Source organism: Triticum urartu, chromosome 4A (genome assembly GCF_056163025.1).
Source record: "Triticum urartu cultivar PI428250 chromosome 4A, HENAU_Tu73, whole genome shotgun sequence".
Lineage (NCBI taxonomy): Eukaryota > Viridiplantae > Streptophyta > Magnoliopsida > Poales > Poaceae > Triticum > Triticum urartu.
This window is the reverse complement of record NC_141876.1, coordinates 377,949,224-377,958,355: the sequence shown is the minus strand read 5'-3', so window position 1 is coordinate 377,958,355 and position 9,132 is coordinate 377,949,224. Positions and strand designations below refer to the sequence as shown.

General features: G+C 40.5%; 1 pseudogene; it reads left to right on the top strand.

Annotated features, from left to right (window-relative positions):
* Positions 1-6,495: 6,495 nt before the first annotated feature.
* LOC147975898 (uncharacterized) lies at positions 6,496-8,907 on the top strand (annotated as a pseudogene).
* The last annotated feature ends 225 nt before the right edge of the window (positions 8,908-9,132 follow it).

Sequence of the window (9,132 nt, the reverse complement as noted above, 5' to 3'; positions counted from 1 at the left end):
GATAAACTCAAGGTAGCTCAATCCAGGCAGAAGAGCTATGCAGATTCTAAACGCAAGGAGACAGTTTACGAAGTCGGAGACAGAGTTTATCTTCGAGTATCCCCACTTCGAGGAACAAAGCATTTTGGTGTTAAGGGAAAGTTAGCGCCACGATTTGTAGGACCATACCGAGTATTGGAACGTATGGGAGAAGTGGCCTATAAGTTGGAATTGCCCAAAGGATTGTCAGCAGTTCATGATGTGTTCCACGTTTCTCAGTTGAAGAAGTGCCACGCGGAGATGGCTGACATACCCTTGAGAGACACAGTGCCATTGGAAGCAATTCAGTTGGACAGTGATTTGACCTATGAGGAAAAACCAGTTAAGATTCTCGAGTTTGCTAGCCGAGTCACCCGCAGCAAGATTATCAAGTTTTGTAAGGTTCAATGGAGCCACCACGCGGAGGATGAAGCCACCTGGGAGCGAGAGGAAGATTTGCTCAAGGACCACCCTCACCTATTTTCTAGCCAACCCGAATCTCGAGGGCGAGATTCATCTTAAGGGGGTAGGTTTGTAACATCCCAAATTTTCAATTTGGAATGTTATACATTAGATCATCATTGCATATCATATTTTATTTGCTTTTGGTTTTGATCCTAGAAATTCTATGCAACTCAAGGACCCACGAAGAGAGTTGGGGATTTCGTTATTTTCATATTTGAGTTTTCTCAAATTTTGAGAATAGGATCACTTGATTTTAATTATTTTATCGTCAATTATTTCTATTACAAAAATATGAGAGAGGGAATAAAATGACTTTCCCAAAATAAAGAAATATTGAGGATTTAATAATAAAATCAAATAAGATTTTATTTGGGAGTTTTTCGATATTTTATTTGAATTTACGAAAAATGTGCGTTTTTCAAATTTGCATTAGGGCCCCAAATAAATGTTCACCTTGTGCGGCTTGATTTTAGAAGCCCGGGAAAATTTATTTTGGGATTTTTGGAGTCCGTTTAGTACTTCTTTTATTTGTTTTTCTGCGTGGAATAATTTAAAAAAAATGAAACCGACCTATGGGCCATGTTAGGCCCGGACTCCTCCGGGGCCGGCCTTTAAAGCCGGGGCGCCCGACCCCGCAGCCCACCGAGCCGCCCCGCCGCCCCGAACCCTAGCGCCGCCGCCGCCCGCGCCGCGCTGCCCCGCCGCCTCGCCGCAGGATCCCGCCGCCGCCGTCGCCCGCCAGCGCCGCGCCGCCCCGCCGCCCGACCACCCCGCACCGGAGCTCCACGCCGACCCCGCCGCCGCCGCCGGAACTTCGCCGGAATTGCCGGGTAGTTTTTTTTAGACGCCGGTTTTTTTCGAAAAACCGTTCGGTTTTTCCGACGGTTTTGTTTGTTTTTTTAGTTTCGCTTTTTTTAAATAGATCGGTTTTTCCGATTTATTTAAATAGTGAGTGTTCGTTCGTTCGTTCTAGCGAACGTTCGTCGTTTTTCTTTTCTCGGATTAAATCCGCGATTTTTCTGATCGCGATTTCTGATCCGATTTTCGTTCTAGTATAACTTTTCGCTGGTTTATCGGAATCAGGCGATTCAAGCGCCTGGAGTTTCGTCTCGAAACCCTCTATCCATTTAACCAACTTAAACAAGTTTTTTCCACTGTAAAAATTTCCCTAGATCCAGAATAGTAAATGAAGCCTGTTTCTTTTGCCGTTTGACTTTCGTTGCTTCTTTGATTTGATTCTTTTTGCAAACCGGAGTTCTTAAGTTGAACTTTCTGATTAGATCTCTTATTTGAGTTTTACCTGTGCATTAGATGAATACTTATTGTATGCTTGTTTGTTTGTCTGCGATAGAATACCCGGAGTGCGCCGCCTGTTACTTCGAATCTCTAGGTTTCGCGGATCATCAGCAAGGCAAGTAACACTTTGATCATACCTCCTACTACCCAGTTTTATTGCATTAGATCAATCCTCAAACATTGCATGATTAGGATCAAATTAAATTGTGGGTTTGGGAAGTAGTTGAGGTAGTACCTATTACCTGTTGTATTATCAAACCTTTGGGAGTTACTTCTACATTTTCCTATTATGCCATGCTATGCTAGTAGACGTGGATTGGGTGAGTGATATCCATGACAGATGTGAGTTTGTTAATTAATGGTTTATCTAAGGTGGCAACGTAAACACACATCTTGGTGGATTGAGGTACCTGGGTATTCCGGGATTGCCTGTTTTTCTTTATGGACCGCCACCCAGGCCCAAAGGGATCATGAGATTTTCCATACTAGAAACTTGCGTGTGCAGCCACAAGCTATTATGGGCTCTAGCATAGTTGATTAAGTCGTGCGAACTCTTACAGGGTAGACTAGTAGATGTAGGGGGAAGTAGGTGTAACGGTCTATCCATCGTAAGGTGCTAGCGCTTATGAAAGACTATGTCTCGGAGATCCGTCTTCTCAAACACCATGTAGTGCGAGAAACCAAACGGAGGCGATCGAGTCTTGTGGGGAAAAGTGTGCAAACCTCTGCAGAGTGTATAAACTAATCATGGTTAGCCGTGTCCCTGGTTATGGACATCTTGAGTATCTAGTACTTGGATTATCATGTGAATCTCAACATGTTACTCTAAACTAATTTTGTCGGGTTTTGTTAATGATGATGCTTAATTGGGATTGAGAATGCTGTCAACCATTCTCAATGTTTAACAACTACCATGATAGTTAAATAAAATTTATTCCTTTGCAGTAGGGAAAAATTAGCTTTACACAAAACTGTAACCATAGAGCTTTCCACCAGCCAAATATGCATATAGTATAGCTGTTTCATTCCATTACTCTCTATGTGTTACTTTGCCAGCATATTCCATGTGCTGACCCGTTTTAGGCTGCAACATTAATGTTGCAGACTTTTCAGACGACGATTAAGGAGTTTTAGGTCGTGGTTGTATACTCAGTGATGCCGTTGGAGTTGATGGACTCACTTCTCTTCTAAGCTTTCCGTTGTTATCATTATTAGATGGCCTTAAGCCATATTTATTGTAATAAGTTCTCTATTGAGACACTCGATGTAATAAGTGTGTGATTGCTACTCTATTATAAATCCTTCAAGTACTGTGTGGTGTCAGCATTACTGATCCAGGGATGACACCTGAGCACAGAGATCAGACTGTTTGAGGTCTGGTCGCTACAATGTTATTTTGAGAAGACATAATTATTTTGTTAGTATGCTTGAAGTATTATTGTTTTTTGTCAATATTAAACTTTTGTTTTGAATCTTACGGATCTGAATATTCATGCCACAATAAAGAGAATTATATGGATGAATATGTTAGGTAGCATTCCACATCAAAAATTCTGTTTTTATCATTTACCTACTCGAGGACGAGCATGAATTAAGCTTGGGGATGCTTGATATGTCTCCAACGTATCTATAATTTTTATTGTTCCATGCTATTATATTATCTGTTTTGGATGTTTTATATGCATTAATATGCTATTTTATATGATTTTTGGGACTAACCTATTAACCTAGAGCCTAGTGCCAGTTTCTGTTTTTCCTTGTTTTTGAGTTTCACAGAATCCAAATGGAATAACACTTTTGCGATGATTTTTCTTGGACCAAAAGACGCCCAGGAGACTTGGAGTGCAAGTCAGAGGAGCCTCGAGGTGCCCACAATGGTGGAGGGCGCGCCCAGGGGTGGGGCGCCCCCCCCCCTTCCCGGCCTTGTGGGCCCCTCGTAGCTTCCCTGACCTAATTCTTTCGCCTATATATACTCTTATACCCCAAAAACATCCAGGGGAGCCACAAAACCACTATTCCACCGCTGCAACCTTCTGTACCCGTGAGATCCCATCTTGTGTTCTTTTCCGGCATCCTGCCAGAGGGGGAATCGATCACGGAGGGCTTCTACATCAACACCATTGCCTCTCCGTTGAAGCATTAGTAGTTTACTTCAGACCTACGGGTCCATAGCTAGTAGCTAGATGGCTTCTTCTCTCTCTCTCTCTTTGATTCTCAATACCATGTTATCCTCGATGTTCTTGGAGATTTATTCGATGTAATACTCTTTTGCAGTGTGTTTGCCGAGATCCGATGAATTATGGATTTATGATCATCTTATCTATGAATATTATTTGAATCTCCTCTGAATTCGACTATCAATTTGGTTTGGCCACCTAGATTTGCTTTTCTTGCAATGGGATAAGTGCTTAGCTTTGGGTTCAATCTTGCGGTGCTCGATCCTAGTGACAGAAGGGGAACCGACAGGTATTGTATTGTTGCCATCGAGGATAAAAAGATGGGGTTTTCATCATATTTCTTGATTTAATTCCTCTACATCATGTCATCTTGCTTAATGCGTTACACCGCTCTTTAGGAACTTAATACTCTAGATGCATGCTGGATAGCGGTCGATGTGTGGAGTAATAGTAGTAGATGCAGAATCATTTCGGTCTACTTGACACGGACGTGATGCATATATTCATGATCATTTCCATATATATCTTCATAACTTTGCGCTTTTCTATCAATTGCTTGGCAGAAATTTGTTCACCCACCGTAATAATTTCTATCTTGAGAGAAGCCTCTAGTGAAACCTATGCCCCCCGTGTCTATTTTACATCATATTAGTTTCCCGTCAACTTGCCAATTTATGTTGCCGTTCCCTTACTTTGCAATCTTTTACTTTTCGTTCCATAAACCAAAAATACCAAAAATATTACTTTACTGTTTATCCATCTCTATCAGATCTCACTTTGCGAATGACTGTGAAGGGATTGACAACCCCTTTGTCATGTTGGTTGCAAGTTGGTGTTTGTTTGTGCAGGTATTCGGTGGCTTGTTGCGAGTCTCCTACTGGATAGATACCTTGGTTCTCAAAACTGAGGGAAATTCTTACGCTACTTTGCTGCAGCACCCTTTCCTCTTCAAGGAAAAAACCAACGCATGCTCAAGAGGTAGCAGCAGCTTCACCGAGGTCTTTCATTGAAAAACTCTTATTCAATTATCCTTTTATGCTATCCAGAAATTCTATATTGTTTCAAATTAACAATATGTCATCCACATATAATATTAGAAATGCTACAGAGCTCCCACTCACTTCCTTGTAAATACAGGCTTCTCTGAAAGTCTATATAAAACCATATGCTTTCATCACACTATCAAAGCGTGTATTCCAACTTCGAGATGCTTGCACCGGTCCATAAATGGATCGCTGGAGCTTGTACACTTTGTTGGCACCTTTAGGATCGACAAAACCTTCTGGTTGCATCATATACAACTCTTCTTTGAGAAATCCATTAAGGGATGCAATTTTGATGTCCATTTGCCAGATTTCATAATCATAAAATGCGACAATTGCTAACATGATTCAGACAGTCTTAAGCATCGCTACAGGTGAGAAAGTCTCATCGTAGTCAACTCCTTGAACTTGTCGAAAACCTTTCGCAACAAGTCGAGCTTTGTAGACAGTAACATTACCATCAGTGTCAGTCTTCTTCTTGAAGATCTATTTATTCTCTGTGTCTTGCCGATCATCGGGCAAGTCAACCAAAGTCCACACTTTGTTTTCATACATGGATCCTATCTCAGATTTCATGGCCTCAAGCCATTTATCAGAATCTGGGCTCATCATCGCTTCCACATAGTTCGTAGGTTCGCCATGGTCTAGTAACATGACTTCCAGAACAGGATTACCGTACCACTCAGGTGTGGAACGTGCTTTGGTTGACCTACGAGGTTCGGTAGTAACTTGATCTGAATTTTAATGATCATTATCATTAGCTTCCTCTCTAGTTGGTGTAGGCATCAGGGGCGAACGCACGTATAGGGTTGTGGGGGCGAATGCCCCCACTCGATTTTTTGGGCCACTTATAACTAGCTTCAGATACGTGGCTTTGCCCCCGCTCGGCCTAGGATATTTTCCCCCACTGCCTGGCTACTTCTCTACTGATATGTTATATAATGCCCAGCCCAGCAGCGGAGTAGCCCATCTTACAGAGATTGAGACACGAAGCAATGCATATAAGCAGGCTAGAAACATATGCGTTCGTCAAACAAAAAGAAAATTGTATCTCGTTCGTCCGTCGTCTGGCTTCTCCTATGACTGCCGAAGCAAAACGAAGCCGCCGCCAATGCCCAACTATCAACCTCGATCTGTAGTTCTGCACGTACACGCCGAGCTGCCGACCGGCCGGCCGGCCCGGGTTGCCGTCCCTAAGGAGAAAAACTGAAAAAGCCTCGTGCCACTCATCAGCCCTAGCTTCAGTTCTGATCTTTCCCTTCTAATTTTCAGAGTATTAGTCTATTCTGCTTCCATGTTTAAAAAGTACAAGTTGGTAATTAGGTTGACTCAATCTAGCTTCATATAACCACTTCGTATGAATAAGTAACCACTCCTGAAACCCTAGGTTCAGTTCTGCTGGGAGTAGAATAAAATATATAGACTATAGTATTATACTGACTTGATGTACGTCAATTTATGTATCATTTAACTATTTGACATTGCCAGGAAAGCTAATGGAGAGATATTTTGCAAAATCCACAAATGGTAGTATGCCTGAAATAGTTGATCTGGACAAGCTTACTCGGGATCCATCTAAAAGGAAGAGACTTACACATTATAACATCAATCAGCATGAGGAGATTAGGAGAAAGTACCTGACATGGGGGGCTTATCAACCTTGTCTAGCCAAGTTTAAACCCAGGTGGATTGGTAAGAATAACCGGTATTTCAGTCCTGAATGGTATGATCTGCATCGTAATTGGCTAGAGTACAATGGGGTAGAGGACAAGGCATATTGCTTGTATTGTTATTTGTTTAGAAACAACATTAAAGGTAACAAACCTGGGCATGATGCATTTGTGATAGATGGCTTTGTCAATTGGAAGAAGGCAGTAGAGAGATTCGCGACTCATGTTGGTGATCGTGATAGTTTTCATAATAAGGCACTTAAGAATGGTGAGGATCTAATGAAAACAGAACAATCAATCCATGTAGCCTTTCATAAACAGAGTGAACTTGAGAAAAATGAGCATCTTATCTGGTTAAATGTTGCAATTGATGTATGCAGATACTTATTGCATCAAGGACAACCGTTTCGGGGCCATGATGAGTCAAAAGAGTCTACAAATAAAGGAAACTATCAAGAGTTGATGGACTATACAATTATGCACAATGATGTTATAGCCAAGGCATTCAAAAATGCCCCAGTTCATAATCAGTTGTTGTCTTCAATAATTCAAAAGTATATCATCGAGTGCTTTGCAAAAGAAGTATTGAATTGTATTTTGAAGGAGCTTGACAATGGCGTGTTCAGCTTATTAGTTGATGAATGTCGTGATGTTTTTGACAAAGAGCAAATGGCAGTGGTTATACATTATGTTGATACACATGGACTCTCAAATGAGAGGTTTGTTGGTGTTCTTCATGTGGAGGAAACAACATCTTCTTATCTCAAGTCTAAAATTGATTTTATAATTTCAAAAATTGGTTTGAGTCTACAACGAGGGGACAAGGTTGTGATGGAGCGAGCAATATGTCAGGTGAGTTTAATGGTTTGCATGCCAAGATTATGAGGGAGAACAGTTCAGCTTATTTTGTACATTGGTTTTCTCATAAACTTAAATTGGTTGTTGTGGCCATTGCAAAAAGGATATTTGATGTTGGAGATTTTTTTTATATGATACCATTGTTGGTGACTGTTGTTGGATCATCTTGCAAGAGAAAGGATAAACTTAGAGAGAACCATTGAGAAGAAGTAAGAAAAGCGATTCGTAAGGGAGAGATTGCTACAGGATCATGATTAAACCAGGAGCTTTCTCTTCAGAGACCAGGTGATACTAGATGGAATTCTCATTATACCACTTTGTTGAGTTTGTCTAAGATGTTTCCCTCTGTGATAAAAGTACTAGAATATGTGGAGGAAGAGGGTTCAGATGCTACTAAGAAACGCCAAGCTAGTGGTCTTTTAAAATATTTCCAGTCATTTGATTCAACATTCTTCCTACATATGATGATGATTATATTAGCTTTAACAAATGGGCTATCAAAAACCTTTCAAAGAAAGGATATGGACATTGTTAATGCTATATCGGATGTGGAATCAGCTAAGCAAGAGCAAGATAAGCTTGGATCTGAGCATGGATGGAATTCTCTCCTGAGCAAGGTATGTTCTTTTTGCAACAAGAATGATATTTCTGCTATGGACATGGAAAAGGAAAAGGAGTATGTAAATCCAAAGAAGCCAAGGCAAAGGACTGGAATTAATAATGAGCATCATTACTGGGTCGACTGTTTTATTGTTGTTTTGGATTTATTGGTAGAAGAACTAAACCGCAGATTCAATGAGGTAAACAATGAGTTGCTTTGTTGTATGTCTACTTTCAACCCAAGTTGTCAGTTTAGTCACTATGATGATGAGAAGCTGATGAAGTTGGCTAAGTTCTATCCTACTGACTTTAGTGATAACGAGCTAGACCATCTTGAGAAAGAGCTTTGCCTCTACATAGATAATGTACGCAATGATACAAGAATTGCTAGCTTGGAAACTATCAATGATCTAGCTAAACTGATGGTGTCTACAAAGAAGCATCATTCTTATGCTTTTGTCTATCGACTTTTAAAGCTAGTATTGACTCTTCCTGTTGCCACTTCAACTATTGAGAGATGCTTCTTAGCAATGAAGCTTGTGAAGAATGCTTTGCGTAACAAGATGGGTGATGATTATTTGAGCAATGGCCTTACTTGCTTTGTGGAAAAAGAAATGTTGGATACTATTCGTAATGAGGTGATAGTTAAACGCTTTCATGCGAAAAATCGTCGTGGGATGAAACGGAAGGAGGTAATGTGCTCAAGATTTTATTTTCATCTATCAATGTTTACATTCTCTCTATGTTTAAAAATGATTTTTTATGCAGCTTGCAGGCTAGAAATCAGGGACATAGCAATGAAAAGGGATGACATAGCCATTTTCTCAAGTTATTCTATCTTACGTGGTTAGTTTACTTTTATTTTGGCACTGAACATGTCATATTTATGTGTGTGATGACATTATCTTATAATAAATTATATGATTTTGCTAATTCGACACTATATGTATGCGTGTGTGGCTGGTCCTTTACATGATCTACCCATTAGTTCGTATACATGTTTCT